This window comes from Hippoglossus stenolepis, chromosome 10 (genome assembly GCF_022539355.2).
Source record: "Hippoglossus stenolepis isolate QCI-W04-F060 chromosome 10, HSTE1.2, whole genome shotgun sequence".
Taxonomy (NCBI): Eukaryota; Metazoa; Chordata; class Actinopteri; order Pleuronectiformes; family Pleuronectidae; genus Hippoglossus; species Hippoglossus stenolepis.
In genome coordinates, this window is record NC_061492.1 from 7,754,721 (window position 1) to 7,762,955 (window position 8,235).

Here is an 8,235-nt window from a genome sequence, read left to right on the forward strand (position 1 = left end):
GTGATGCATCAGCGGTATCGCTCCTCTCCAGGGGGTTGAGGTAAGGGGGGAGGGACGGAGGGATGGAGGAATGGGGGAAGGGAGGCGCCACGATGGAGAGTTGAGGCTAATAGAGACACAGGAGAGACTGACACTTTGTCAGGAAAGCAATGCACGAGTGGAGGGTGACTGGAGGTTCAGGATGCGAGCTGAGGTCATTTTCAGATTGCTGTATATATTCGCCTCAGTCCAGATCGTGATTAACCTGTGAGCCAGCGTAGCCAGAATCAGGGTATTGTTTTCGCCCGTGTGTGTGTGTGTACAAAAATAACTCAACAACACATGGACTTGTTTTCACCAGGTTATCTCCAGATGATTCACCTTTGGATCTGCTCAGCCAAAAGTCAAGGTCAAGATCAGGTTATTAAAAATAAGGGCCAAAAAAACACAATAAAGGCTTCAATTGATCAGAAGATTGTATCATAAAGAAATCATATAAGTCACATGAAGTCTCTGCCTCCTATAGGACTATACAAATGAACCTAAAGCTTATATAGATTGAATAATAATTATGAATATATGGAAGGAAAGGTGTCATCGTGACATCACTATGAAGGCAGCCAATAGGATTGTAGAGACATGATTTACAGCTTATTTAGATCAACCAATGGTATTAAATGAAATCACGCTAACCAAAACAGACAAAATGATTCAATATGCACGACTGCATTTGACTCAACTGAATATTCAACAAGTCAAAAACAACACAAAGAAATAAGAGAACCAAGGGAAGAGGGAACAATTTATTAAATAAATAGAAAGTGTAGGAGAGTAGATCATTTTTTTCCAAACCAGCTGTAAGATGGAGAGAGATTTTCACCATCGCCGTGTGCTCTCCTTTAAAATGGCAGACAGCTCTGACATGTTGTTTGGTCCACGTCAGGGTCAAGACTGAACCCTCCATTACTGGAGACTGACAGGTTCATTGAGGGGAAGACGCAACGATAAACAGACCGACACTCTCAACTGAAGGGCTGCAGTGCATTGTGGTCCATGCAGCACAGTGTAAACACAAATTAAAGTCGCCGTCCCGGTGATGTGTGTCATCAGGAATACTACGAACACTGTGAGGCCAAAAAGGTTCTATAGGCAAAACTACAGGTTCTGATGTGATTCCTTATCTTCCTGTAAATACCTTGCCTTTATTAACACCAGAGACTCAACACTTTCTGGTCATTACTTATCTGGTGCTGAATGTCTATGTCCTCATCTGCCTCCTCCTCACCCACACATTTACGTTTTCATGCCGGATGTTACAAAAACATTTATTTAATTGACTGTCCGAAAGGCTAAATGTCAAATATATCTCAAGCCAGACACAAAACAGGAATGTGGTATTTAAGCGTTTTTAATTGAATTGTATGTACTTGTCATCGCAGATTTCCTCAGCACAACTCCTCTTTGTTATGGAGACTGCAGACGCCTGTAGCTCCAGGGAGCAGGTGAGGCGACAGTGATGTAGGTGTGGATGAGTGAAGTGTAAATTGAAGTGAGTTGTGTGATGTTACATCATTTCCTTGGGGGTTGCTGAGAAGGGTCGTGAATTCATTATTATTCCCAAATACAGGGTCTTTGCAGGGTACTGACATCAACACATACACAGACACGTTGCAGTTACCAGGGTCAATGACGTTTGAATAACCTGTGCAAAGAATGTGTGGCTATAACTTTGTATGATTTTAATATCTGCATGCCCATGACTTTATAACTCCTGACTCAAATGCAGGATGTCAAATTCACTTTGAAAGGTAAGTGGATCTTGACGAGGCCTGAAGGAAAATGTTCCACTCTCTTAATCTGGAAAATACTTCACCAGGTGCCATAAAAATGAAACATTGTCAGAACAAAATTTATATGTCAGATTTAGATGTTCCCTGTTCAAACTAAATTCAAATCCCATGGGATGTGGTAAGAATCTGACAAGTAGTCATGATTATGGTAGAGTTTTATTGTTCATATTGTCCTAATGCTTGTTTTACAAGAATCTATATGGAGTCCCCAGTGGATTTATTTTACTTAAAACCGTATCCCACTGCATTGTAAAAAAAACAAAATGCTAGCGCACACATTACATCACAGAGCGGGATGCTGTGAGCATTGACCAGGAGATCAAGGCAGGTCTCAGAGGCCCAGCGCCTCCCTTTGACCCTCCAACCTCTGGAGCTCCACTCAAGTGTCCCAGCTCCTCCCATTCCCCACATCTCATCCTCCTTCAGCTCCCTCTGTACAAAGCAGTGGGATGCTGAGTGCACACTATCCAACTCTGCCGACTCAGAGATGCAAAGGGTCAAGGTACAAAGGTCGGCTTTAAATCGAGACCCCTGCAATTTGCACATGACACCAGTTTCCTCTGCAGAGCTTTGTTTCCTATAGAGTCCACTGCTTTTTTCATTATTAATTCAGGCAGCGCCTTGTATTATGTTTTCTCAAAGAGGAGGAGGAGGTGCTGTAACCTAACAACATGAGATGTAAAGGAAAAGAGTCTTTTTACATCACACATACAACGCAGTATATGTACTCACATGCGTGTACTGATAATAAATACGTTTACTATTCAATTTACTTTCTGTGTATTTTCAGTGCAGTTTCTCCTCCAGAATACCCCGTTTCATTAACTGCATCGTTTCTAAGAAACTACACACCAGCCAGTGGAGTTTGTATGTGTCTGTTAGAACGGTTGGATTATTTGGATTGATTCATAATTTGAAATGCGACATCAGGTAAAAACCTGCAGCCCTCTCTACCATCAATGTTGTCTCTTTTCAATATTGTGTGCATGTTGTTTGTTTGATGACATTTATTATTATAATGTTTATTTTGCCTCAGCTACAAGAAAGGATATCCACTTCCACAGTGGCTCCAATCAATTGCATTATTGATTGGGTGCAATTTTTGGGGTGTGTCAATTCGTTTTGGGGGTGGAGTTTCGAATGAGCATTAACGGGACTCGTATATTGTTTTTTATGTTAAATTTAAATATCAACAGTCTGACTCGCCTACTCCACCTTTAATTCCTACACTCCACTTTAACAGGTTGCTTTAGGTGTTTGTCTGCTGTATAATATTAAATACCACCAATATAATTCTGTCTATTATAAGTGATAAGGAAATGTACCAATATTGGCCTGGAAACAGCAAATAAAAGTTTATTTTGTAACAGTCATTATTTCTTTTAACTCAATCATTCAGGGTTTGTCATTGCCGTAAGTATGAATAGATTATCACACTATTATTGTTTTAGTTATTTGTTTCAACTGATTGTTGTTTTACGAGTGTTGACTCGTAAAACAACAATCAGTAATTTGTTGTAAATTAGGTTGTTTCTTAAAATGATAATTTCCCTTGTTTATTTAATGGATGTTAATGGGATCCTGATGTAAGGTTCAGGTTAATGGGCACAAATAATGGAAATTTAGTGGCATGTAAATTCACAACATTAAAAAACTATTTCACAGCCCCTAATGTTATTTTAATGGACAAATTCCACAGAATGTTCAAAATAAAGCTTGTTATTCGAAACAGTATCTGAGTCAATTTGACTTTAACTGATGCTTAACAGAGCAGCTGTTCCTAAAATGTCTTCTGTCAAATTTAATCCTTTAATTTTAATCTGACGACAAAGTAGTGATGAGTAACACAAATATACTAAAAAGCATTCGTCACATCTTTTCCGTGTGAATTCTTACCCACGCTCTTTTCGGGTAACACACGAGCGGATGATGGTTATTGAAAGCAACAGGCTGAACATGTTTTGGTCGACCACAGTCATGCATATATATTAAAGTTTTAATGCGGGAGACTCTAAACCAGCGTCCCTTTCCAGGCTTACCAGAGACACCCGACGACAAAGTAACGTCTCCGTTCACTGATAACAAAATGGGCTAAACTGATTATTTTCCATGAAGATATTAGACACTTGGGACTCGTTTTGTTCAGGCTGTGGGGAAACCAGCTCTCAAAACTAATCACCTCAACGGCCAATGAATAGCAGCTCTGCTCACGAATGGAGACATTTAATTTTCTCCAAAACGCTTCCGTGCATTGGATATCAAGTGTCAGGAAAACAACTGTGCTGAGTAAGACGGGGCTCATCCGAAGACACAAGGACACTGGAGACAAAGTGTGTGCATGCAGTAGGTGCAGCAGGACCTGTTTTCGGAGTGCCATTGTTAGTATATGCATGACTTCAGGAGTATGTGCTCAGTGCCTGTTGAAAAATAAATGCGTGGTGCAGTTGCCCTGCTTCTGGAGTCACCGTCTTATCGCAATAAGCTGGGACAAGGGAATTCAGGAGGCGTGGGGCTGCTTCTAAAAACAATTTCCACTGCCGCTAATTGTCTGTCACTCCGAGCTGACGGGCAGCAGGACACAGACGCTGGTCACACAGACAGGACACGATTGGATTCTGCGAAGATGGAGACGATCTAAGTGCCCGAACTGAGAGAAAGTCAGAGACGTGTTACACAAGATTTTATAATGAGAATACAGGAAGTTACCAGCTGTGGGGGAAGAAGTATTCGGATCTTGTATTTAAATAGGTGAAGGCTGTAAAATACTCCTGCAAAACCTTACTTGTAAAGTAAGTAGGGAAATGTTATCAGCAAACAGGAGGTACTTCACAAACGTAACAACTAGACCTATTAGTTCTTTAATCAATAGGTTGAACTGTTTCGATCGTTTATCTCGCTTATTGGGGTAAAATAGCTCGAGTAATTCATTCCGATCTATTTGATAATGTCATGTAATTCAATGATAATGATAATAATTGTCAGTAGCGGCCATTATCTCATCCCTTGATTCAAATATTGTAATTTGGAGCCATTGACATTTGGGTTTTCTTAATCACCATTTGCCTAAACATTTTATTTCAACATCTGAATAAAAGTCACAACATATGTTCACACAGGCTTCTGTGTCCTGTCATTCCCACCTCGTTTCCTCTCTATATAGTTTCAGGTACAGACGGCATGAACGCTCCTTGTGGCAAATAGATCATTTCTAAAGCCCCAAAGTCGGGGTTGTATTTCCCGCGGTGATGCACCGTGGGTACTGGATGACACTGATTCCCCCATTTGCTGGCGTGGGGCCTGGCTGAGGGGTGAGAGAAATACTGAACCAAAATGCAGAGTGGAAAACAAACCACAAGAGGCTGAGTCGACACTGAGCAACACGCAAGTCTGAAAATACTGCAGATATGATCAAAATGTAATATTTGTGTATATGCCATCGATATGAATAATTCTTCTTTGTGAATGGGACAGAGGCTTATTTCTTTTTGGCTCGGCCTTTCCTATTCATGTTTCCCTTTGTTTTTTATCCATGCTGAGAGAGAGGCTACGAGTTTCTCTTCTCCGGATCGTTGAGGATCTGCTGACCGCTCGCCTGCTCTGCCCCCCGTCCAATCCGGCTCCCTGAAAGCATGGGGGCTCTTTACACCTCCCTCCAAGCCCAGATGACAAGGCCACCCTCCCTTTTGTCTCAGCTGCATTGCAGTCATCCTGAACACATCCATATTTCACAGGGTAAAAGACCATAGATCGAAGAGGAGGAGGCAGCTGAGGACAGCGAGTAGGGGAAGGTGCTGTGTACAGTAGAGACACAACAAAAGGTAGGGAAGACAGGAAAAGGATCGCTGAACAGTTTTAAATCCCTTGTCCAACATTGCATCATTAGTGGGACATAAAAAAATAGGGATTATGATTAGTCACAACTGTCATTACACACATCAGGATGTTGGTTATCTCCTCACAAGTGAAACACTTCATGGACACAGGTTTCCGTGCCACACACTTATACGATCTCCCTTTAATCAGATACCTCCCTCTCACTATTCATGACTTTCGGAGCTGCACAAATTAGATTCCTGCAGTCTATCAGCGGAGCAGACAGCATGCAGTAAGAGCTCAGGGAACCGAGCTTGCAGCAGGTAAGTCATCCCCCCCACCCCACTCCACCCCACCCCCTGACATCCTTTGGGAGGGAATTAAATAAGATGGGCCTGCAATCGTCAGACAGTTGACCTATAAATTCACAAGTGATCCGCGGGTGGTGGTGGTGGTGGCGGCGCTGGTGGAGGAACGGGCCTGAAAGAAACAGCTGAAGGAAGGAAGAGGGAGACAGAAAGTGTCGGATCAAAGGAGAGGTCCGGAGAGAGGAGGGAGGAGAAAATAGAAATGAAAGACGAGTAAAAAAAAGGGAGACAGACACATTAAAAGGGTATCATGTGCTTTCTTCCTCTTCAGCTGTCAGGCAGGACAAACACACCCAGACAATGAGACATGGCACCAGGGTGTGTCCTGGTTGGCCCTAATCCTCTCTCTGTGAGACTCACACCATCCCAGTCCCCCCCTTCTGCACTTTTACATGACAACAGGTTAAAGAAGATGATTTTTCATTCTGTTGACGATCACTGCGGAGAGAGCTTTGCCGCAGCCAGGAGCCGGAGAGAGACGAGGCAGAGTGAGTGAAAGAGGGAGACAAAGTGGAGAGTGGCAGCAGAAAGGGCATGATGAAACAAGTGTCGCTTGTGAGGCCGAGATCCAAACAACACTGAGCTTATCTGCGAATGTGATTAAAGCGCGAGTGTTGGGACACATACTGTTTAACCTACATACCCCTATCTCCAGTGATTTCCACCGAGAAAGTCCCTCTTATCTGTTAATAGACCTTGGTAATCCCTCAAACACGCATGTACTGCACACTGGCAGCTTCTAATGAATACTGAATGAGATGCGAGACCAACGGATCATTTCCTACCCTGGTACCTATTTGTAGACGCTCCATCACTGGAGATAATGGTTTATCAAGGAGAATGGCCGAGTACTACTACTACTACTACTACTACTACAACTGCAAATACAGGTTACAGGACACACTCATTGGTTTCTGTTAAACTTAAAGGGATAGTTCAACCAAAAAACGAAAATTCTTACCACCATTATCTACTCACCACTGTGCTGATGGAGGTGGTGGGTGAAGTGTTTGAGTCCACAGAACACTTTTGGAGTTTCAGGGGTAAACAGCGTTGCAACTAAATCCAATACAATTGAAGTAAATGGTGACTGATTCTTAAGACGTAGACGTTTGATCCACGTGCGAACACGGCTCCAAAGGAGGAAATCAGTAACATTTAGGCTAAAAACCTGGTGTAAATAACCTTGGTTCAGTTGCATTTTGAATGTCGGGGCTTACGGACACTTGGATGACACCACAGGAGCAGGATGGAGGCATTATACGTTTTTTTCTGTTGTTTTACACCATGTATTTCAATCGTATCGTAAGTGTTTTGTGGACTCAAACCCTTCACCCACCACCTCCTTCGGCATAGTGGTGAGTAGACACTAAGTGAATTTTCATTTTTGGTCGAACTACCCCTGTAATGCAGAATTTTCAAGGTAAAATATACGATACAACCTCTAGCACTGCGTCCTTGCGTCACATTTAAATTAATCAAATGAACTGGTAGCCCCCCCCCGACAAAGACAGCTGACTTGCGAAATGTTAATTTAATCACTAATAATCAGCAAACTGAACAACACCGTGCAAGGATGAATCATCCAGGGGGTTTATTCAGATTACAACCTGTGATTCACTGCCACTGTGACTGAAACACTGGGAGGCCTATATAGGATAATATAAGGTAAGGATGTAATTTATCTTGGATTAAATTCCCCGTTTTAAAACCTGACATTAATGTGTGGTACTTTGATTCTTTATAAACTCTCCCCGGATCAACTTATTGTCGATCAGTTACTTTTTCAAAGTGGGAAAGTGCAGCTCCGAGGAGATTTGGGCAGAAATCAAGAGTGCGGAGAGAGAGATTGTGGACGACCAGCGCTGGAGATCAGCAGTGTGACCACATCCAGAAAATTAGATTAACTGAATTAGAGGGATTAGATTTGACTACAGCTGGATTGGACCTCGTGCTTCTCAGAAAAAGGGAAAGATAGTGCAAGAGAGGCAGGGAGGGAGGGAACGAGGAGAGGAGGATAGCCCGCAGAATAGGATATAAACAAGTTTCTTTTCCGAGTTGGGTGGAAAAGTCGTATTGCGGTAAAGAGAGAGAGAGAGAGAGAGAGAGAGAGAGGAGCAGGAGGGGAAGTGGAGTCAGCAGGTTTGGGAATCCTGGGTAACTTTTAAGGGGCTGGCACTGAGGCGAGCAGCTGACAGTGTCGCTCCTAAAGGTTCAGCCGGGTT